This window comes from Hylobates moloch, unplaced genomic scaffold (genome assembly GCF_009828535.3).
Source record: "Hylobates moloch isolate HMO894 unplaced genomic scaffold, HMol_V3 SCAFFOLD_9, whole genome shotgun sequence".
Taxonomy (NCBI): Eukaryota; Metazoa; Chordata; class Mammalia; order Primates; family Hylobatidae; genus Hylobates; species Hylobates moloch.
The window spans coordinates 18,927,596-18,952,020 of NW_026652284.1; the positions used below are offsets into that span (position 1 = coordinate 18,927,596).

Below are 24,425 nucleotides of genomic sequence, written 5' to 3' on the forward strand. Positions count from 1 at the left end.
AAATACAATGGCAGAAATTAAAAAGGGAAAGTTGGAAGACAGGGTTGAGCTCTTCTAGAGTGACAGATGCGGAAAATGGAAGAGAAGTGTTTTTAAATTAGGATTTGTCCAGGAGTTTCATCTTCTGAAAAGAATTTTTAAAAAGTAGAGTGCAGGGAATCATCAATAAAATCATTCAAGAAAATTTTACAGACCCAACAAACAGCTTTCTAGATTTCAAGAACTCACAGAGGGCCCAGCACAGTAAGTGAAAATAGACACATTATTGTCTATTTTCATTATTAAAAAGACACACCAAGGCACATTATTGTGAATTGTCACTACCCTGGGAACTAAGAGAAGATTCTCTAAACTTCCACATTTAAAAGATTAGGAATAGAGAACAGCTTCCTTCTGGTAGCAATACTGAAAGCCAGAAGGTAATAGAGTAGAGCCTTCAAATTCTGAAGGAAAATAATTTCCAGGCCAGAATTCTATACCTAGCCTAAAAGCCAATCAAGGATAGGGACAGAAGAAAGACATTTTCAGATGTGCAAAGTCTTAAAAAATCAACATTCCATGTATCTTTTCTCAGGAAGTACTGGAGGATATGCTCCACCAAAACAAGGGAATAAAACAAGAAAGAGGAAGATATGAGATATTGGAAACTGAACATCCAACACAAAAGAGAGACAGAGGAACCCTCCAGGTTGACAGTAAAGAGAGAGCCTAGGATGACACCTGTGTGCTAGGTGTAAAAAGCAACCAGTCCAGCCTTAAGCAGGTCACAAGGCTCTGGAAGATTTCATCAGGAGGATGAAATTGATAGAAAACCTGATGCATCTAATTGTCTTGAGAGAAAATGTACACTATGGTCAGGAGTTTGGTGTACTTAATTAGTTACAAGTACAAGCAAACACATATATCTTTTTAAAAAGGCAACTAGTAACTCCAGGGAAAACAAAAACTTACACAGAGAAAAAAAAAAAAGAAATCACAGCACTACTGGGAGGATAGGAGAATGGAGAGAGCAAGTTAAGCACTGGGAAGGAGAACAAAGAGAGCTAAATCATCATCTTCCCCAGTGCAAAGTCAAACAGCTAGAGTTCCGCTTCTGTCATGGAAATGTGAGGCTCTCTGCAGATTTGTTCCCTTGTGAAACTCCTGGAAATTATTTTTAAAACACTATTTAAAGCCCCTGGAAATGGTCCTAAGAGCATACAGCAAATAAAGAAATGTTTATTCAGGAAAACCTATGAAAATTCCATAAGAATAGCAAGAGTCTGTGACATTTGAACCATGATCCACTCTCTCCCTCTCTCATCCCATCACAGCGCTATAAAAACTCCTCTGCGGATAGGTGCAGCCCATTACACGGGGCTCCTTCTCTCCTTAACTCCAAGTTGGAAGCCTACAGTATCTGCTCAGGAAGAACAGGACATAAGCATTTCTCATCGTGTCCAAGCTTACTGTTGCAGATGCTAAGTTTTAGGTGAGTACAGCTGAGAAATAGGGGATCCCTTCTTCTTCCCAGCCCTCACCAGTGAGATGGCCACTCTAACTTGGGTGTGGCAAGCTGACAAATCCTGGGTCCCCAACTACTCTCACCCTGGCTCATTCATAAAGCAGAGGTTCCACACCAGGAGAGGCAAGCTGAGAAGACCAGAGGTTACAGCCAGCCCCCACTGCAGCAAGCACCCAACTCCTAAAGTTAAGGTCTGACTGAGAGAAAAGCAGACCACTGTCCCCATCCCTAGCTCCAGATATTTCACCCATGGGGAGAGACAGACCATGAAACAGAGAGTTCTGAAGCTTGTCTCAAAAGAACTGACTTCATTTGCAAGAGCATATGGGGAAGTTAAAGTCTAAAGGCACTCTCAAAAACAATAGAGGTTGTGGTGAAAACAATTCAGAGGAGACTGGTAGATCCATCCATTTGAGATATAAGCTAGACCACTGACTAGTTTGCCAGAAAGAACTAGAGAATGAGAGAGCTAACAAGAGCCCTCCCGGGGTCAGAGCAGATCTCAAGCAATGACCTCAAAAACTACACCTGCAAAGGAGGTCAGAATTGCTACAATATATTATTTTAAGTGTCCAATTTCCAATGAATAAATTATGAGGCATGCATAGAAGCAAGAAAGTTTGACACACATAAAAAAAAATCAGGCAACAGAAGCTGCCTGTGAGAATGACCACATGTCAGATGTAACAGAGAAAGAATTCAAAGTAGTCATTACAAATATTTTCAAAGAGCTAAAGAAAACCATGCTTAAAGAAGTAAAGAAAGGTATGGTAACAATGCCTCATCAAATAGAGAATACAAATAAAGAGATGAAAATTATTTTTCTGAAATGGAAATTCTGGAGCTGAAAAGTACAATAACTGTAATGAAAAATTCACTGAAAGGGCTTGACAGTAGATTTGAACTGGCAAAAATAAAAATTAGCAAACTTGAAGGTAGATTGACAGAGATTATGCAATCTAAAGAACAGAAACAGAAGAAAAGAATGAAAAAAACGGGCAGAGTCTCAGAGAAGTGTGGAATATCATTAAGTGCATCAGCATATGCATAATGGGAGTGCCAGAAAGAGAAGAGACAAAGAAAAGCACAGGGAAAAGTTCAAAGAAATAACGTCAAAAAAACTTTGTGATTTGATTTTTTAAAACTTTAATGTACAGATTTATAAAACTCAAAAAAACTCCAAGTAGAATTAATGCAAAGTAGTAAAAATGCTGAAAACCAAAAAGAAGAAGAAAAATCTCAAAAGCAGCAAGAGAAAAAAAAACAAGAATCATCATTTGCAAGGGAGCCAAATAAGATTAACAGCTGACTTCTTATTAGAAACAATGGAGGCCAGAGGCAGTGGGATAACATATTCAAAGTACTTAAAGATAACTCCCAGCCAAGAATACTATATCCTTAAAAACTATCTCACCAAAAGGAAGGAGAAATAAAGACATTCCCAGTATTAATCTCATACCAAATCCAGGCAAACATATCACAAAAAACTATATATCTTATGAATATAGACACAAAATCCTCAACAAAATGCTAGCGAACCAAATCTAGCAACGTATTCAAAGAATTATATACCATGACCAAGTGGGATTTATCCCAGGAATGCAAATTTGATTTAACATGTGAAAATAAATTGATGTAATATGCCATATCGATAGATTTTTTTAAATTACATTATTATCTCAACAAACACAGAAAAAGAATTTGACAGAATCCAACACTCTTTAGTGCTAAAAACACTCAACAAATTAGGAGTATTAGGGAACCTCTTCAACCTAATAATGGGCATCTATGAAAAACCCACAGCTAACATACTCAGTGGTGAAATACTGGATGCTTTTCCCCTAAGATCACGGACAAGACAAGACTATCCATGCTCACCACGAACCAGGGAACTTAGGCAAGAAAAAGAAAGGAAGAAGTAAGTTATAGTTATCAAAGAATGACATGATCATGTACATAGAAAATCCTAAGGGATCAGAATCCATTAAAAACTATTAAAACTAATGAACAAGTTCAGCAAGAGTAAACGAAAAAGATAATATACAAAAATCAATTGTATTTCTTTACATTTGCAGTAAACAATTTGAAAATGAAATTAAGAAAACGGTTCCACTGGCATTAGCATCAAAAAGAACAAAACATTTAGGAAAAGGTCAACTAAAGAAGTGTGAAATGTATACTTTAAAAAGCGCAAAATGTTGTTGACAAAAATTAAATAAGACCTAAATAGACCAGGCACAGTGGTACACACCTGTAATCCCAGCACTTTGGGAGGCAAAGGCAGGTGGAACACTTGAGCCCAGGAGTACAAGACCAGCCTGGGCAACACGGTGAAACCCCATCTCTACGTAAAAAATACAAAAATGTAGCCAACATAGTGGTGCATGCCTGTAGTCTCTGTTACTCTGGAAGCTGAGGTAGGAGAATCACTTGAGCCTGGGAAGTCAAGGATGCAGTGAGCTGTGATTGCACCACTGCACTCCAGCCTGGACAACAAAGTGAGACCCTGTCTCGAAAAAAAAAGGACCTAAATAAATCAAAAGATGTCCTATGTTCATGAATTATCAAACTTATATTGTTGATATAAGCATACTCCCCACACTGACCTATAGATTCAATGCAATGCCTATCAATGCAATCCCAATGGCATGTTTTGTAGAAATGAAAATTCCAATCCCAAAATTTATATATAATTGCAAGGAACACCAAATAGTCAAAACAATCTTGAAAAAGAAAAACAAAATTTGAGGAATCACATTTCCCAATTTTAAAACTTAATACAAAGCTATAAAAGTCAAAACAGTGTGGTACTGGCATAAGGATAGACATACAGGTCAATGGAATAGAATTAAGGGTCCAGAAATAAAGCCATACAGCTATGGTCAATTGATTTTTGACAAGGATGCCAAGACCATTCAATGGAGAAAGAATAGTCTCATCAATAAATGATGCTGGGGAACTGGATAGCCCCATGCAAAAGAATGACATTTGACCCTTACCTTACACCATACACAAAAAGTTAACTCAAAATGGATCAAAGATCTAAATGTAAGAGCCAAAATTATAAAGCTCTTAGAAGAAAACAGAGGGATAAATCTTCATGACTTTGGATTTGGCCATGGGTTCTTGTATGTGACACCAAAAGCACAAGCAACAAAAGAAAAAAAAATAGATAAGCTGAACTTCATCAAAATTTAAAACTTTTGTGCTTCCAAAGATACAATCGAGATAGTGAAAAGAAAACCCACAAAATGGGAGAAAATGTTTGCAAATCCTATGTCTGACAGGGGACTTGTATATAGAAGGAACTCTCACAAGTCATAATAAAAAGTCAAGTAATCCAAATTAAAAAGGGCAAAGGATCTGGATAGACATTTCTCCAAAGAAGATATACCTATGGCTAAAAATACATGAAAATATAATCAACATCATTAGCCATCAAATCAAAACCACATTAGATACCATTTCACACTCACTAGGATGGCTATAATAGGAAAGCCAGAATAACTTCACTGTTGGTAAGGATGTGGAAAACCTGGAACCCTCATATATTGCTGGAGGGACTGGAAAATGACGCAACCGTTGTAGAAAATGGCCTGGCAGTTCCTCACAAGGTTAAACACAAAGTTACCCCATAACCCAGCATACCCAAGAGAAATAAAAGCATATATCCACACAAAAACTTGCACACAAATGTTCATAGCAGCATCATTCACACTAACCAAAAGGTAGAAACAACCCAAACGTCCATCAACTGATGAATGGATAAATAAATGGTGGTATATCTAGACAATGGAATATTATTCAGCCATGAAGAGGAATAAAGAACTAATATGTACTATCACTTAGATAAACCTTGAGAAAACTATGCTAAGTGAAAGCAGCCAGTCACAAAAGACCATGTACTATATGATCCGTTTACATTCAACGTCCAGAATAGGCAAATCTATAGAGACGGAAGGTAGATTAGCAGGTGCCAAGGGATGGGGACAAAGGCGGGAGATAATAGCTAAAGAGCACAGGCTTTCTTTTTGAGGTGATGAAAATGCTCTAAAATTGATGTAGTGATGGTTAAATAACTGTGGATATACTAACACCCACTGAATTGTACCTGTTAAATGGGTGAATTGTATGATATGTGAATTATATCTCAATAAAGCTGATACAAAATAAGTCAATTAGCTAACCAAAAAAAAAAAGAAAATTCAAGAAGTAGTGAAACAAGCATGTCATTTAGAAACATGAATATAAATGTCAAAATAATTGGCTAAAAGAAGTCAAAGTGGTTTCCTCTCTAGGGTGGGGGAAATGGGAGTGAGTTAATTTTATAATAAACCTTGTAGAACTATGTTATTATTTAAACTGTGTGTGTATGACTTTTTGATAAAAATTAAAACTTTCGGATTTATAAATAAAACCTTTAATCTTAGGTTCTGAGCCACCCCATTGCAGAGCTTGGAGGCTGTAAGGAGAGTAGCTGGCCAGGTACCTTAAATTTGCTCTTGCAGAACCGAAAGCTTGTACATTCGGTCAAGTGCCAGCCAGGTCCTGGCCCCAAAGAGAGGGAACAGGTGGGGTTACGGGGTTATTCCAAGGCTGCAGATCTTGCCTGATCCTACCCACTGCCTTGAAAATCTGGGCCTCTGTCTTAAAGGAGAATTATTCGGAGTACACAGTGGTCTAGAGGAAACAGGCCCACTGCCGGGGAAACTGTCAACTGATCCAAAATCCACTGGCCTTCAGTGAACATCTACTGTGTACCAGGCACCCCCACAGACATCATCCTCTCGTAATCATCTCAAGGACCCTGGGAGGCAGGTGGATTGATCCCCGTGCTACAGATGAGGAAACTGAGGCTCAGGGAGGTTTAGCAGCTTGCCTGGAGCCACAAAGCTAAAAAGATCCAGGTTAAGATCCCAAGTCTGGCCGTCCCCTAGTCCAGCACTCTATCCACTACAGAGCTTTCCAGTGCAGAGAAGGAGGCAGGGAAGGGACTTGAGAAAGGGGAGCCCCTTCTCTGAGCAACAGAAACCACGTTTGAGCTCAGCTCATTCCAGGATGTGAGTCATAGTGAGAAGCTCAAGTTAATCATGAGACAATGAAGGCTCTAACTTGGAGAAATGACTCCACAGGCTCCACGGGAGCTGCAAGCAGTGGCTCAAAACAGGCAGGTCCAGCCCCACAGCGTTCCACATCACGAGAGGATATCGTCCGTCACTGTTCCTCTGCGTTTGGGGCCACCCAGATGTAGAACCAGACTTCAAGACTACCCTTGGACCTCTGATGCCAGTTAGGGCCGCCCCACATCAAACTTCAGGTGAGAGTCAGCAGTGACTTTTTAATCTGGAAGGGATCTTAGCCACCATCTAGTCTACTATTCTTATCGCATAGATGGGAGATGAAAATCTCAAACAGAAAGGAGTTGCTCGGGGTCACACAGCGAGCGAATTCGCCACCAAGCCAGCTCTCCAGCCAAAGCGTTCTGCACGCTGCCTTCCCTGCCTCCTCCTGCTGTTAGTGCCAGTGCCCTCCTGCCGCTCACTGCCACACCCCCAACCTGGACGCCCCCTGTTCTCTTCGTAGTCACACATGTCATGTCATTACTTTCTCCTTATACACCCAAGCCCAGCACCAGAAAAACTACAAATTAGCACTAAAGAGTGACCACTGGTGGCTCATGCCTGTAATCCCAGCACTTTGGGAGGTCGAGGCGGGTGGATCACTTGAGGTCAGTAGTTTGAGACCAGCCTGGTCAACATGGTGAAACCCCGTCTCTACTAAAAATACAAAAATTAGCCGGGCGTGGTGGCACACCCCGGTAATCCCAGCTACTCAAGAGGTTGAGGCAGGAGAATCGCTTGAATCTGGAAGGCAGAGGTTGCAGTGAGCCAAGATCACACCACTGTACTCCACCCTGGGCGACAGAGTGAGACTCTGCCTCAAAAAAAAAAAAAAAAAAAAATTAGCCGGGCGCAGTGGTGGGCACCTGTAATCCCAGCTACTCAGCGGGGCTGAGGCAGGAGAATCGCTTGAACCCAGAAGGCGGAGGTTGCAGTGAGCTGAGGTCATGCCACTGCACTCCAGCCTGGGCAACAGAGCAAGACTCCGTCTCAAAAAAAAAAAAAAAGAGTGACTGCTGGGCCCTCACTTCCCCAGAATCTTTATATTTTAAAAGAATCTTACAATCCCTCTTCCTCTCCCTCTCCCACTCTCCTTCCACAACACACAGGTACCTCGACGACCCCTGGGAAAGGCAGTCATGGGTTCACATATATCATTAGGTTTGGATTCAGATAGGCAGACTTGGGGTCTCTCTAATTCTAGGTCTGACATTTAGTAACTACATGACCTTGGGACAGTCACTCAACTTTTCTGAACCTCAGTTTTTTCATCTGTAAAGTGGGGACAAGAATACTCACCTTCCAGGCTGGGCCCAGTGGCTCACACCTATAAACCCAGCACTTTGGGAGGCTGAGATGGGAATTTGAGATCAGCCTGGCCAACACAGCAAGACCCTGTCTCTATAAAAATAAAGAAAAATAAATATATTGTTTAAAATACTCACCTTTCAAAGACGCGGCAAGGATGGAGGGAAGTTGGTGGCTGTGGAGTCCTTTATACAGTACCCAGAGCAGAGTGAGCCCTGGAAATGCTGAGGTAGACAGAGAGAAGGAGGGAGGAAGGGAGACCTACAGGCTTTTCTTTTTTCTACAACAGTCGTAATTATTTCATGCACGAATCTTGTCTCTCCACTAGAGCTCCCTGATGCTGAAAACACAACTTCTGCTTCTGAACCCCTACCCCACCCAGCACAGGGTTTACATCACAGTGGGGACCCCAAAATCCTTTGTCTCCCTGCCTATTGTTACAGAAAGACCAGCTTGATAGGGAAACCGACAAACCTGGATTGTGGCACCAGCAAACCTCCTCTCTGGCAAGGAGTTCACAGCGGCTTTTCACAGGATCCCTGGGAGGTAGTCAGGACCAGCTCCCCCTCATTTCACAGATGGGCAGACTGAGGGCCACAGCCTAGGCAGCGGTGCCAAAGACCCAGAGTCCTCACCATCAGCCCTCCCCCACCACCAGTGCTGCGAGGCCAGCTCAGCCTCCGGGTCCACTTAGGTCCTCCTCCTGTCCACCTTCGAGCCCTGTGTTGTGATGGCACTGCTGGGATGCTCTCTTGATGCCTGCTTTATTTTTAGATGCTCTAAGACTGCTGGGGAAGAAGAAGAGACCCACTTTCCTGTTCAGAAACATTGTCATCACTTTGAAAACGCCTCCTCCGTCTGCCACAAAAAGGCAGCTGGGCCTTCCACTTTGCAGTGCCACAGCTCCAGAGCCATACATGCTCCCATATCCTCCAGGCAGCCTGGCCCCTGCCCGAGTACTCCCCAGTTTATCTCACACTCTGTTCCTTCACTCTCAACCCTCCACCAAACCCCTGGGGCCTGGGATCCATCCTGTTCTCCCTCCCTCCACCCTGGCTTTGCATCTGCCCTTCCTTCAGCCTGGAAGACCTTCCCTCTTGCCTCTCTCATGGGAAAGAAGGAACCTATTCACCCTTCAGCTGCAGCTTAAATATCAGACCAAGACGATCCCCTGGTCTGCACCCAGAACTTCTCTTTTGTAACACAGTCCACATATTTGCAACTACTTAAGAATTTACAGGCCGGGCGCGGTGGCTCACGCTTATAATCCCAGCACTTTGGGAGGCCGAGGCGGGCAGATCATGAGGCCAGGAGATCGAGACCACAGTGAAACCCCGTCTCTACTAAAAATACAAAAAATTAGCCGTGCGTGGTGGCGGGCACCTGTAGTCCCAGCTACTCGGAGAGGCTGAGGCAGGAGAATGGCGTGAACCCGGGAGGCGGAGCACATCCAGCCTGGCGACAGACCGAGACTCATTCAAAAAAAAAAAAAAAAAAAAAGAATTTACAGGCTAGGCAAAGTGGCTCATGTCTATAATCTTAGTACTTAGGGAGGCCAAGGTGGGAGGACTGCTTAAGCTCAGGAGTTCAAGACCAGTCTAGGCAACATAGTGAGATCCCATCTCTACCAAACATAGAAAATTAGCTGGACATGGTGGTGGGAGCCTGTCATCTCAGCTACTCAGGAGGCTGAGGTGAGAGGATCGCTTCAGCCTGGGAGGTCGAGGTTGCAGGGAGCCATGATCATGCCACTGCACTCTAGCTTGGGTGACACAGCAAAACCTCATCTCAAAAACAAGAATTTGCTACTAATTTCTAAATTATTTTTCTCTTTTATATAATAATTTTGTCCCTGTTAGGTTGAAAGATCCATGATGCTACGCCCTGCTCCACCTTGATCCCCGCCATCCCCAGTGCCTAGCAGAGCCCCTAGCACATTGGAGGTGCCCAATAAACATTTGTTGACTGACTGATTCCCTTCTAAGGCCAAGGAATGCTTCCCCTGGAGCGTTGCGATCAGTTCCTGTACGTGATTCCATCCAGTCCTCACAACAGCCTCTGAGCAGGGAGTGGTTACCCCCCTTTCACAAAAGAGAAGACAAGCTTGGAGAGGTGAGATGACCTGCTCCAGGTCTCACTAGGTGTGAGGGTTGGGATGCAAATTCAGGTCCCACAGAAGCACCCTCCCCATCAAATCCCCTTCCCCTGAAGGCTGTTAGGAGAAGGTCATTGTGCCATCCATCCTTAGTCCTTGGGGACAGCCCAGACCCGCCCCAGGCTCCAAACAGACTAGAATCAGCCCCGCTTTGCAGACGACCCAGTTGCTGTGGGGCCTCCTCCTTCTGCCCACCCACCCCCTGCGAGGTGCCCATGGAGGGTCTTAGGCTGCTAAATCCCTCCCAGGGAGACTGTGGCGCCCCAGCGCCCTCTAGTGGTGGCAGGAAGAGTCTGTGGGGAGGGCAAGGAAGGGGAAAGGGAATAGGTTGCGGGAGGGAGGAGGTGAGGAAGGGGAGAGAGGATAAGAGATGGGAAGAGAAAGGTGGAGCTGAGAAAGGGAGGGGGAGAGGAGCAAGAGGAGGCAAGTGGGGCACTTTGTCCTGGGCCCTGGCGTCCCTTCTCCTCTCTGGTGCTCCCTCTGACAGCTGCCACCCTGGGTTTCTGCCCTTCAGCTGGCCTAGCCCTGGGGGCCTGAGAGGGACATCCCTGCTCCAGGGAATTGCTGATTCGGAAGGTCCATCTCCTGGCCAAAGCCCTCTCCCAGCTGAAAAGGGGCTGGGAAGAACTCCATCAGTCTCCTCTCCACCTCCTCTCACCCATCAGATTCAGTAGGGGCTTCCAGATGCCCCCCACAACCACAAGGACACACACCGCCCGGCTCTGCCCCAGCCTTTCCCTTCTCCCTCCCTGCCCAGCCACCCCAAAATCCCAGCAGCTGCGGTTGCCATAGAAACAGCACCCTCACCCCACCCCCACCCCTTTCACATAAATAAACTGCAACCTGGGGAACAGGGAGCCGCTGGAAGAGGCCGAATGTGCAGAGCCAGCTCATTTCCCGCTCCTCTCACTTCAGGATAATTAGTGCAAATTAAATTTCACACCCCTTCTCCCGAGCAGTTAGAGCTCCCTGGGAATGGATACTCACGATTCATGGGGGGAACATGCTCAGATGTCTCTTTGCAATGTGCAAATACAAGAGAACATTTCTCAGCTTCGAATTCTCAACAATTCCCCAAAGTTGGCACCAAGGCAGGCGTGCAGGGCCAGGAAGTAAGTGTGCATGTCCGAGTGGGGTGGGGACAGGGCCCCCCCAGAGACGGGAGACTTGAGTCCAACACTCTGCTCTGGCACCCTTCCCCCGGGTTTTCTCACCTGTAAAGCCATAAGGATGGGCCAAGTCACCGCAGAAAAGAAACCTTCCGGTCACCAAGGCCTCCAGCTCAGAAGGGTGCCTTCTTGGTTTAAGACTCTGCTTTCTAATTTTTGAAGAAGAAGCCCACATTTTCATTTTGCAATGGATCCTGCAAATTTTCCAACCGGTCCTCCTTGCACACGTTTATTTATGCATATTAAGTATCTGGGTGAGCAAACATGCACAACATTCCTTGATGCAAATAATAATAATAGCACCTGCGTGGGCCAGATGCTGCTCCGAGTGCTCTATATGCCTTCATCCTCACAGCAAGCCTGTGAGTGGTTTAACACAGGGCTTCTCAAATGTTAAGGTGCCTGGGCCTGGGGGTCATGCTGGAGTATAGGGTCTAAATCAGCAGATCTGGGGGAAGGCCTGTGACTCTGCATTTCTTTCTTTCTTTTCTTTTTTTTTTTTCTTTTTGAGACAGAGTCTCTCTGTGTCGGCTAGGCTAGAGTGCTGTGGTGCAATCTCGGCTCACTGCAACCTCTGTCTCCGGGGCTCAAGCAATTCTGCCTCAGCCTCCTGAATAGCTGAGATTACAGGTGTGTGCCAGCACGCCCGGCTAATTTTTGTGTTTTTAGTAGAGATGGCTTTTCACCATGTTGCCAGCCTGGTCTCAAACTCCTGATCTCAGGAAATCTGCCAAGCTCGGCCCCCCAAAGTGCTAGGATTATCAGCGTGAGCCACCGCCCCAACCGACATTTCTGACTAGCTCCCAGGGGAGACTGATACTACCATCTCTGAGGACTCATTTGACAAGCAAGGGCAGCAAGAGCGTGGCCTAGTAAAGGCCTTGGTGCTCCCATCCCCTTCTCTGGAAATGCCTAGGAGATACTTCTTCCTCCAGGTGAGGGCTAGGAACACACGGCCGATTAATGGCTGGCAAGGGCTGGCCTCCTCCTCTTATGGTGGGCCACCTCTGCAAAGCTATTTATGATTCAGAGCTCTCCGTGGGATCAGGCTGAGACTAGACACTGGCTGACCCCACATCTCAGCTTTGAGCTTTTCCTTCAGTTCTACCCTGTTTCCCACACTGGCTTGCAGTTTCTCCCACAATAAATTGCTTGAGTAAGAATGCTTGTCTCGGGCCCTGCTTCCCAGCAACCCAACCTAAGGCAGGGAGATACTACCATTTTCCTTATTTTAGTGATGAAGAAACTGACCAAGAGGTTAGCTTGCCCAGAACGTATAAGTGATAGAGGCAAAAGCTGAACAAGCAGACTCATTCCACTACCTCTATATACTTGGATATACAAAGCAAATCCGTTTTTGGACTCGCATACATACACTCACATCAATGCACCTGTTTAGATGCATGTCTATACACACAGCATATTTTTGTGTGCAAAACGACACTCATATGCACACAAGTAGATATCAGTTCACTCAAACACCTACTTCCACACATGCACACACCCCTGACATCTACATCCCCAAAGATGCAAATGTGCATATTCATTCATTCATGCAATTCATAAATGAATTGTCACATATGTGCTTGGACATCTTTTCACCAAGTCTCAGTGCAGACTTCGCCCCCTCCTGGAGCTTTCCCTGCCTCCCTGAGTGATGGTTTGCTTCTGTGTCCCCACCCAAATCTCATGTTCGATTATAACTCCCAGTGTTGGAGGTAGAGCCTGGTGGGAGGTGACTGATCATGGGGGTGGGTCCTTCATGAATGATGTAGCACCGTCCCTTTGGTGCTGTTCTCGTGACAGAGTTCTCACGAGATCTGGTCATTTAAATGTGTGTGGCACAGTTGGCCTGGCACAGTGGCTTATGTCTGTAATCCCAGCACTTTGGGAGGCCGAGGCAGGCAGATCACCTCAGGTCAGGAGTTCGAGACCAGCCTGACCAACATGGAGAAACCCAGCCTCTACTAAAAATACAAAGATTAGCTGGGTGTGGTGGCACATGCCTGTAATCCCAGCTACTCAGTAGGCTGAGGCAGGAGAATCACTTGAACCCGGGAGGCAGAGGTTGCAGTAAACCGAGATCGCAGCATTGCACTCCAGTCTGGGCAACAATAGCGAAAGTCCGTCAGAAAGAAAGAGAAAGGAAGGAAGGAAGGGAGGAAGGGAGGAAGGGAAGGGAGGGGAGGGGAGGGGAGGGGAGGGGAGGGAAGGGAAGGGAAGGGAAGGGAAGGGAAGGGAAGGGAAGGGAAGGGAGGAGTGTGCAGCACCTCCCCTCACTCTCTCTTCCTCCTGCTCCAACCCTAAGAAATGCCTGCTCCGCCTTTGCCTTCCACCATAATTGTAAGTTTCCTGAGGCCTCCCCAGAGGTAGAAGCTGCTGTGCTTCCTGTACAGCCTGCAGAACCTCTTTTCTTTATAAATTACCCAGTCTTGGGCATTTCTTTATAGCAGTGTAAAAATGGACCAGTACACTGAGATTAGGTCCAGAGTCCTTCAGGCCCCATCCTCACCCCTTTTTCCAGTCTGTCTCCTCTGCCAGTCTGAGAGCTCCTCTGGGGCAGGGTACTTGGTCTGATTTGTCATTGTAACCACAGGGTCTGGTATAGGGCCTGGCCCATAGTAAGTGCGCCACACACATTTGTCGAGCTGAATTTAATCCAGCTCTGCCATTTACTAGCCATGTGACTTTGGAAGAGTCTCTTCCTTCTCTGCATCTCAGCTTCCTCGTTTCCTCAATTCCCAGGGAGGTGGTGCTGTCGGGTAGCAGGTGACCCAGTCCAGTCTTAAGGAAGGTACTAGAAAAGATTTCTTAAAGGACAGGAAGGGGCACTGAGCTGAAATTTGAAGGCATATCAGAATTTAGCCAAGTGAAGAGGGAAAAGAAGAGTTCCAGGCAGATGGAATAGCATGTGATATGCAAAGGCTCAGAGGTAAGAAGGAGCTGAAAGGAGAAACCCGCGTGCCTGGAGTGAGGTAGGAAGATTACCCATAGAGAGGTGCTGAGGAGCCACAGTTTGCATTTTATCTTGAGGGCAATGGAGAGCCATTGAACATGTTAGTGAGGACAGCTGATGTGGGTTTTTAAAAGAGCACCCAAGCCAGGCGCGGCGACTCACGCCTATAATCCCAACACTTTGGGAGGCCTAGGCGGGCGGATCACCTAAGGTCAGGAGTTTGAGACCAGCTTGGCCAAAATGGTGAAACCCCATTTCTACTAAAAGTACAAAAATTAGACAGGGGTGGTGGCGTGTGCCTAGGTTGAGGCAGGAGAATTGCTTGAACCCAGGAGGCGAAGGTTGTAGTGAGCTAAGGTGGCACCACTGCACTCCAGCCTAGGGGACAGAGAGAGATTCCATCAAAAAAAAAGAAAAGGTTGCTATGTAGAGACTGGATCAAGGCTGAGGTTGGAGAGCAAGAATGGAAGTGCAGACACCATTTGAAACACTGTTGCCAGCAGCCAGGCATGGGCATGAGATGACAGTGACTGGGATCTGGGATTAGGATGGGGTCAGTTGAACCAGAGAGAAGCAGATGGTTTCTACACAATCAGAAGGTAGCATCAAGAGGTCTAGTAACAGCTTGGATGTAGAAACTCAGAGAGAAGGAATAACTGGCTAGACACCCCAGACCTCAGATGGACCCCTATTTGACGGATCTTCCCTTGTATACTTCCCGCCACACCCATCCCCATGGGAAGCCAGGGAGCCAGTCCCCCTCTCTGCCTCTGGTCTGCTCCCTTTGTCTTCCTTGACCACTGCCAACCCCGTAAGTATCTGGGGCCAACTCAGTCAGGGAGCTGTTCTGCAGCCTGTCTGGTCCTTTAAAGTCATGGAACTTTTGTCCTTTCCAGCCTCATCTCTCACAGAGTTCCTCTAGGCAGGGCTCCACCTCAGATCCCAACTCAAAGATAGTAGTGTGCATTCTGCTCAGCCCACGCTGGTCTGACTGGCCCCCGGGTACCACCTGCAGCAGCAAGAGCCCCAGAACTGGAAGTTCCTGCCTTCACTGTGCCACCCACTCACTGTGTGACCTTGAGCAACTCTCTCTTCCCCTCTGCGCTCCAGCTTCTCCATCTGTAAAATGAGAGAATGGGATGCAATGATGCCTAAGGCTCTGGCCAATCAGAGCACCAAATCCCCTAGGTTGCAATAATTGGTACCAAGGTGGGCGCGTGTCCTGAGTTAAGCCAATGAGCACCCATCCTGGGGCTCTTGGTTGAAACTACTGTATAAAAGCATCTCACTTCCGGCAGGGGTTGCTGGCTGGCAGCATGTGAGCCTGGAGCTGGTGGTGGGGGGCCTCGGAAGAAAGCGTGCTTGAGGACAAAGCCAATACTTCTCCCTGAGGGTATGTCTCAAGCACCTGGATCCAGCCACACCTGAAATCAGTTACACGGAACAATAAATTCCCCTTTTTGCCTAAGTCAGTCTGGACTGCATTTCTGATGTTTGTATCCAATGGCATCCTGACCTATATAAGTCTTGCTTTCCACATATATGTGCTATAAAGTTGAGAACCTCAACTTTAAAATATTTAATGCTTTCTCCAGTGATGCCTTTGGGATGCCTTCTTTGCTCTCATCTGTTTCTCCCAGTCCCCCATCCTTGAACCTAGCTGAGGTGCCACCTCCTCCAGGAAGCCTTCTCTGACCGCCCTACCTTCCAAAGTAGGTTTCTCTGAACACTAATCCTTCAAAAATCCCATTTAACAAAAAGGATTTTATGGTCAAACAAGCTTGGGAAATGCAACATACTATATCTTCCTTTCGGAGGACTCATTGCACTGAGCCCATAAAGAATCCTGAGAAGTTCTTTTTTTTTTTTTTTTTTTTTTTTGAGACAGAGTCTTGCTCTGTCGCCCGGGCTGGAGTACAGTGCAGTGGCACGATCTCGGCTCACTGCAAGCTCCGCCTCCCAGGTTCACGCCATTCTCCTGTCTCAGCCTCCTGAGTAGCTGGGACTACAGGCGCCTTCCACCAATGCAGAGAAACCAGTTCATTTTGTCCAGTGTTTCACAAACTTATTTCCTCATGGAGCCCTCCCTTTTTCCATGGAATAGCTATTAACCTCCTGCAGGGTGAGATTCCAAGGTGTCACTTGGGCAAACACTATCCGTAACTTCCATAGATTCACTCTCAGTCCCCTTCGGGGGGGTTTCAGAGCGATTAAATGCCTACTGTCTGTCAGGCCCACAGCAAGTGGCTGGGAATACATCAATAAATCAGACACACCCCAGCTTGGGAGGAACCCGCAGGCTGAGGGACAGCCACACCTTACTGCTTGAGTCTGACCTGGGCCCACCAAGGCTGTATAACCTTGAGCAAGTCACTCTTCTCCTCTAGTCTTCAATTCCTCCAACTGTAAAATGAGAGAATGCAATGCCACGATCCCTAAAGATCTGGCCAGCTGGAGCACCAAATCCCTTAGGCTGCCGTGATTGGTTCCAGAGTGGGTGCATGAACCAAGCTGAGCCAATGAGCGTCCATCCTGGGGCCATGCAGGAAGTCAGTTGCCTCCTCAAATCATGTGCCAAATGTGGGTTTGAACGCATGGGTGCATAGTTTGGAGGAAAAAAAATGTGTTGGCCGGGCCCATTGGCTCACGCCTATAATCCCAGCACTTTGGGAGGCTGAGGTGGGTGGATCATTTGAGGTGAGGAGTTCAAGACCAGCCTGGCCAACATGGTGAAACCCCGTCTCTATTAAAAATATAAAAATTAGCCGGGCGTTGTGGTGGGCACCTGTAGTCCCAGCTGTTCAGGAGGCTGAGGCAGGAGAATCACTTGAACCCAGGAGGCGGAGGCTGCAGTGAGCAGAGATCACGCCACTGCACTCCAGCCTGGGCAACAGAGTGAGACTCCATCTCAAAAAAATATATATATGCTTTCTCCAATGCCTCCATGACCCAAAGGAGGTTTACAAATGCTGACAGTGATGAAAACTCAGTACCAAGAAAATGTTAGGGTGAGGAACTCAAGGTTTTGTATGAAGGGGTAGGGGGATTAAAATGGTGTGTGAATGAACGTGTTCAAGCCTCCCTGAATAATTTACATTCACTGAGCTGAGATGGTTTTGATTTCCTGGCAGATAAGGACTCAGTCTCTGATGAATTGCAGTGATGTCATTTAATAGCTGTGTGTCCTCAGGCAAATTACTCAACCTCTCTGCACCTAAGCTTCCTCATCTTGAAAATGCCCCCCAGGTCTGACCTCAGAGAGGGAGGATTAAATGAAATCAGGTAGGCAAAGTTCTTAGTCCAGAGTTGGACAAAAAATAAACATTAAATAAAGGTTAGCTTGCACCATGATAGCACAGTGAAAACCAATCACAAAGAATGGTCCCTCAATGATCAACAGCAATGATCTTCTACAGAGTTTCCCTAAGTAATAATGGGGAGCCCCACCCTCCATTTCCATCTCCCTCCCACCTCCTGCCCACCAAGACCTTTGCAGGTTCCTCACCCCTGCAGGGTCCCCAAGATGCCTGTCAGTTCTCCTTACCCTGGGACAGAGTTGAGGCTGATTTGGGCATCCAGGCTTCCATTCTGACGCTCACAGCCCTTCTGGGTTTGTGCCCTGGAACTGGGAGTTCATAATTCTTACAGTCTATCTTAAGCAGCCGATGGTCCTCACCTCCTGGTATCCACGGCCCTGTGTGCTGGTCTCCCCATCAGGGTGCCCTGGACCTACAGACTTGCTTCTAAGGAATAGAATACAACAAACATGTTGAGATACCATTTAAAAATTGGGTTCCTAAAGCCTCTGGCTTCCTTATTGCTCACCAGCCCTCTCTTGTTTCCTCTCTGCCTGCTCTGCCGGAAGCCACTGCCGTGGTATGAGCTGCCCTATTTGGAGGCCCATGTGGCAAGGAACTGAAGGCGGCTTTTGGCCAGCAGAGATCAAAAAGTTGAGGATCTCAATCCAACAATCCATGAGGAACTGAATTTTGCCAACAGAAGGGATCGTGGAAGCAGATCCTTTCCCAGGCAAACCTTGAGACATTGCAGCCTCAGCTGGCACCTTCATTGCTATCTCATGGGGGAACGCTGGCCAGAGGACCCAGCTAAGCCACGCCTGGATTCTTACCCACAGAAACTGTGAGATAATAAATGCTATTATTTAGAACCATTCAATTTGGGGATAATTTGTTACACAGTAATAGATAACTAATACACATTGCAAAAAAGAAGAGAGTTGATTTTGGGGGACTCACTGACCTGGAAAGTCCAGGAGTAGAGCTTGTTTTGGGTATGGTTGGATCCATCAAATGTCAACAGGCATCCTTCTGTCTCAGTCTGAGTTTATGTGAGAGCAGGGCCTGAGGCAAGGGGATGCTTGCAGGTGGTTTATTTGAGGGGTGATTGCAGGAATGAAGGTGGGAGGAGATTGAGATAAGCACGCTGCCTCCCAGAAGTGTCCTTCTGAAAAACAGGAGCCAGGGGCACTTACCCACCAGCTCTGCACTGCACTGGTTGAGGGTGGTCTCAGAGGTATTAATTCCTCTGGACTTCAGAGCTGCACCCATGCTCAGGCTAGCGGGCTCCTCGGCTCAGGAAACTCTTGAGGTGGATCCTGCCAGTGTGTACAGGACTATCCACTGCAGCTGTACCTGAGCTCAGGCACAAGGAGCTAATGCAGGATGCCAAAAACGTCTGCACTCTCTCCTGCATCCTTCAACTCCCCTCCTCTGAGATGCTTGCAGCATCAGGCAGCCTCTTCCAGAGGGCTGGCAACAGCACCATGGGCAGCCCCAGGCTTTCTTCCTGCAGCCTAGCAACCCCAGGAGAAAGAGCTTCTCCTTCTTGGTAGTTCCAGCAAAAGTCTCAGGATTGCATGTCATTGGATGACAAGGATCACATGGTCATCCCTAAACCAATCACTGCTTCAGTTGACCAGGCCTAAGGTTTGACCCATCCCTGTAGCCATGGACTAAGAGTAGTTTCCCTAGGGAAAATTTGGGAAGTTGAAGAAGAAGAAGCTATAAACGCTGGCCAGAAAACAGATAAACAGGCCTCAGTTACATCCACATGAGTCATGACTCAGTGGATTATAAGGTCAATTTATTAGGTGATAACCAGCATTTTTAAAATTAGCAGTTTTGAAATTAAAGTAAAACAGTGGCTATCAAACTTTAGCTGCCTCAGAATCACGCAGAAGGCTTCTTAAAACACAGATTGCTGGGCCCTACACCACAGTTTCTGATTGAAAAAGTCTGGGATGGGGCCCAAGAAACTGGATTTCTAACAAGTTCTCAGGTGATGTTGATGTTGCTGGTTCAGGACTCCACTTTGAGAACTATGGAAATACAAAATATCAGACTATACTGCAAGTAATATGGCTGTTTTATTCCATGAAACTTGTTTCAATTACATATGCATGTGGACACTGGATAGCCACGTGAAAGGAATTTCTTTCTTTTTTTTTTTTTTTTTGAGACTGAGTCTCACTCTGTCACCCAAGCTGCAGTGCAGTGGCACAATCTCTGCTCACTGCAACCTCCACCTCCTGGGTTCAAGCGACTCTTCTGCCTCAGCCTCCAGAGCAGCTGGGACTACAGGTGCATGCCACTACGTCCAGCTAATTTTTGTATTTTTAGTAGAGTCGGGGTTTCACCATGTTGGCCAGGCTGGTCTCGAACTCCTGACCTCAAGTGATCTGTCCATCTCAGCCTCCCAAAGTGCTAGGATTACAGGCATGAGCCACCGTGCCTGGCCAAAAGGCATTTCTTATTGAAATCACCCTACTGCAGTGAGATTAAGTAATTTGTCCAGAATCACACATCTACCAATTTGAAGGCAGGTCTAATAGGCTTTTGACTGCAATGCTCTACTGATCATGGCACTAGCTGCACTAACTACAAGTAACTCACCACAGGATCTAGGCTAGTTGTCAAATCCTGTGTTTGCCACATGAAGAAGTTACGATACAAAATAATAGACCCCAAAATATATTGGCTTAAACAAGATAAAAGTTGACTTCTCTCTCATATGACAATCCAGAGGTCCATGGTCCAGGGCTGGCAGGGCAGTGCCACCAGCCTCCACGTGTGGTTTCCCTCCTAGGGCCCAAGGGGTCTGCTCCAGCAGCGGGAAGTGAGGAAGAGGAGGGTAAAACACACTCTCTTTAAGGAGCACAGCCCAAAGTCGCACGTGCCACTTTTGCTCATATCCCATTGGCCGGACCCCAGTCACATGGTCGGACTGGCTGCAAGGGAGGCTGGGAAATGTGGTCTTGAGCTGGAAGGCTGCGAATATTAGGGGACAACTGGTATACTCTACAACACCAGGTAGTGTGGCCTCACATGCCTCACCGAGGTGCCCATCAAAGGGGAGGACAGCCCTGGAAAGACTCCCAGGTGGTCTCCCAGTGGCAGTTTCCCCCGCAGAGCACAGAATGATGGCAATACTCCCAAAGACACGGTCCAGCCACCTCTCACCAGCCCCCAGCTGTGGATCTAATTCTAAATCCCTACCCAGACCATTCTTGGCTTAATATTTTCTAACAGCTTTCTACGGACAGCATATTTTCCAGTTTATTCTACTGTGTCAAGTGGAGCTTTCAATTTTAAGCTTCAAAGTTTATTTACTTAGAAAATGTTTGCTTTATCGAAAAAGGATGCTGTGTGGATACTAATAAAGCCTTGTACCTCCAGCCAAAAAATAATCACCTCTGGCTGAATGGAAGTGAGACCACATTAGGCTTTACTCCAGGGCTCATTTTTACTGGCCCTGCCACCGAACTTCACCTCCCTGCCTTATTTCCAAACTGCAGATGCCTCGTTTTCTAATTTTCCCCATAAAGCAGTGACTCATAAACAAGAACAGATTTCTCTTGCTTGCAGAAAAGGTAAATTGCTGGCAGAAATAAATTTGCAGATGCTAAAATTTCACAGGAAGGAGCTCACTGGTGCAGAGGGTTTGATATCCTGCCCTGCTCCTCTCTTCCCCCACCTATGTGTACCCTTTATCTTCCCTACCAAGCCAAGCTGGGTGCTGTTAGGGCCTTGCTGAACCATACAGGCATGGTGAGGAGGTGGGCTCTGGCTTGGAGAATGACTCCCCTGTTTATCTCTGGGTTTGTCCCAGTTCCTGGGCCTGGGATTGGACTGGGGGCCCCTGAGGCAGAGGACTCCAGCATCCCGGCTCCACTCAGTACAACGACCTCGATTTATGTGGGTTACTCTCAGCCTGTGGACCTGTCACTCGGTGAAGAGCAGGCCTATGAGACCTGCCCAGGGCCTGCAGGAGGTGCTTCCTCGCTCAGGCAGATTGCAGAACCCAGGCCAGCAGGTGTCCAGCTCAGATGCCACAGCATCCTCCTTCCAAGAGTGAGAGCCCAGGGTGAGCTCTAGAAGCCTCCCTGTCTGACACGGAACCCGCGTCAAAAGGGAAGAAAGATGCAAACTGTCATTTCCTAAGCAGCTGCCGTGTGCTCTCACTGTGCCAGGTCTCCGAATGCATCTTCCCCAATCTTCACAAGCAAGTCCTTGTAACCATTTTCCAGGTAAGGAAACTGAGGCACAGAGACGGAACATCACTCACCCACACTCACACTGCCCTCAAGTGACAGATCCTGGATTCAAACCACCCCTGTGACTGGTCTCACCCTCCTGCAGGCCTCTCTTCTTTCTCCATCTCTCCCCAATTCCCCCAGCCCCCCATCCCGCTTCACTCCTGCCCAGCCTCAACTGGAATATTGAATCCCTCCTCCTCTCCCCTGCTCTTTTCACAGTAAGCACAGAGCATCCAAGGGGGGGCATTTTTCCAAAGAAAGCAAATTTAAAGGAGCCAGGGGTGGGGGTAGGGAAAATCTCTGAACCCAGTAGGAAAAATTCAGCAGAGGCAAAGGCCTCAGAGACCCAGGCCAGATGGGGCATGGGTGCCTCCTCCACCCTCAGCAAGACACTCAAGGACAAATTCGATTTGCAGTTGCCCACTGCATACCCAGGGCTACCTTAGCAACTAAGTTTTACATTTTGTAATATCCTACACCTCTTTCCCATGCCTAAAATCTTTCCTGTTGATAATGTGCTAATTTAAGCTTCTAATTTCTCTTAAAGTCCAGGTTTCTGCACTCTCCCAACCCACCACCCTCCCGGAAGGAGTTAGTCATTTACACTCTAGTATGAATAAGTCCCCAGCCCCTTCCTGAGAGAGGATGTTCTGAGGACAGTTTAGCCCCAGAAAGAATCATAGGCTCTCTCAATGTCCACTCTTCTCCAGTAGCCAGAGGGACTCCAGGCTGTATCATCTCCAAACACTCCAGGGCTGAGTGGTGCCAGATGTGGCCAATGACTGCCCTGGAACACAGCAGGTCAGGTGCCTTCCCACACTAATCCCTAGCATGGCAAAGGCCTGACTGAGGTCCCCACAGACAACAGATGGTGAGCCAACTTCTGTGTTGCCATGGCAGCCCTGGAACGGGGGTGAGGAGACTGTGCTGGGTGTGCACAGACACTTATACCTAGATTACATGAGGGCACCTGGGGAGATGGATGCAAATTTCAGACATTATCGTCCTCTCCTCCACCCCCATCTGGGGGCTGCAGGACTCTTTAAAGGTGCCCAGGCAGATGGGACAGTGGTCAGAGGTCCAGGACCCAGAAATAGACCTGGGCTCCAGGCCTGGGCGTGGTGCTCCTCATCCCTGGCTAGATCATGGCCAGCTGTTAGGTCAAGCACAACCAAGGGGCTGCCAGGGACTGCATCCCCCTGCCTGGCAATTCAAGGACTTATTCTGTGTAGGACACTCAAAGACAACTGGAGCCCCAGAGGCAAAAGATCTTTGGGGGCCAAAGGTCAGATTGGTCAAGAGAGGACCTGCCTCTCTTGCCTCCACTAGGAGTCTCTGAGCGGCACCCAGGGCCGGTGCAGGACCCAACCCAAACTGATCCACCCACCCCCAGCTCCTCGAGGGCAATTCCCACTCCCTGGGCCTATCTGAGCTGTGAGATCAGGTGCCATTGAACCGTGATCTGGGTCAAGCTAGCAGAGTTGAGCCACAGCACTGAACCTCGAAGCCCAGCCCCAACCCACCTCCAGAACCAAGCCTGCCTCTCAGAAGACGACTGCATGCATTCACGTGGTGCATTCATACCATGCACACACACACACACAGAGTTCACACTTAGTGCACTCGGTATATACAGGAAGCACTCAGGGTGTGAGCACATCATGCATCTGCCCCAAGGGTTCCCCTTATCCACCAGTGCACACACACACACTGTGCACGACTTGTGCACACAACACATGCCTAGGAGGCCCACACACCAGGCAGAAAAAGGATACAGTGAGAACTTATGCGAACACACCCACGTGCCTACGTGCAGTATAGACAGTGCATACAGTATAAATACAGCATGCATGGAATAATGCGCATATAGTGCCACAGTAGAGCAAGTTCACACTGCACAAGCACACACACACATGCACATATACATAGCAGCATTCACACATACACGTGCACACACACACAAACACGCCCACACGCAAACACACACACACGAACACACACACACGCACACACACACACAGTATCTTCAGCCCTGCAGGGCCAGCCCAGGGTATGTCAGAAAGAGGCAGGAAAATCCCTTCCCTCCTCCCTGGAGGTGAGCTAAGACCTGAAGGGTCATTCACTGAGGCAAGTTGGAACCTGGGGAATTCCTGACTCGGCATCTAGGCCAGCCCCTACAGACAATGAGGTCAGGGACCTATTCTCCTAAGAGAGGCCCAGGAAGGAGTATCCTGGCCTAAGCCAGGCCCGAGAGCCTTGTAATCACCTGGGACAGAGGTGGGGCTGGAGGACAGGGAGGCTCCTGAACCAGCCCGAAGCCTGCGGCTCCATCCTGCCCGGCTCCCGCCTTCTCTCTCAGTTATACCCAAAAGGCGAGGAGCCCAAGGTGGTGGTGGGGGGCGCTGAACAGAAAGGAGTCTGGGTCTAGGCCTGGCTCCACCTCAACACAACTGGGCATTCTGGACGAGGTCCTTCCCATCTTGAGCCTCAGTTATCCCATGATACCCAGAGGGAATCACCATGATCCTTCTTGTCCTCATATTGAGGTATATGTCACATGGGTCACTGGTCACCTAAACATCTGACCCTAGGCCGGGCGCACTGGCTCACACTTGTAATCCCAGCACTTTGGGAGCCCAAGGCAGGCAAATCACTTGA

General features: G+C 47.5%; 1 long non-coding RNA gene across 1 annotated transcript in view; it reads right to left on the reverse strand.

Annotated features, from left to right (window-relative positions):
- LOC131384237 (uncharacterized) overlaps positions 1 to 8,125 on the reverse strand; it is a 50,848-nt gene extending 42,723 nt beyond the window's left edge. Inside the window, exon 1 of the long non-coding RNA XR_009214896.1 lies at positions 8,070 to 8,125. This is a non-coding gene — a long non-coding RNA (uncharacterized LOC131384237). The remainder of the gene's footprint in view (positions 1 to 8,069) is intronic.
- Between the last annotated feature and the right edge of the window lie 16,300 nt (positions 8,126 to 24,425).